The following is a 328-nucleotide window of genomic DNA, read 5'->3' on the forward strand; positions in this document are numbered from 1 at the left end:
CTGAACCCTAAATGTGTCTGCTCACCCCCTAAATGTGTCTGCCCAACCCTTTGTCTGCACAGCCCTAAATGTGTCTGCCCACCCCCTGTGTCTCCTCAACCTGTAACGTGCCTGCTCACCCCTCAATGTGTCTGCCCAACCCCAAAGGTGCCAGCTCACTTCTCGGCAGTTTCCCTGGGCAGGGCCGCTGGCTCCTTGGCGGCCGGGGGCGCTGTCCATGCTGCCGCGCTCGGGGTCCCCCTTCGGCTCCCTCACTCTGACCCTGTGACCTCCCCCGCCTTTGACCGGGTCCCAAGAAAAGGAGCCGGGAGTTTCCCAGGCGCCGCCT

Source organism: Alligator sinensis, unplaced genomic scaffold (genome assembly GCF_000455745.1).
Source record: "Alligator sinensis unplaced genomic scaffold, ASM45574v1 scaffold796_1, whole genome shotgun sequence".
Classification (NCBI taxonomy): Eukaryota; Metazoa; Chordata; order Crocodylia; family Alligatoridae; genus Alligator; species Alligator sinensis.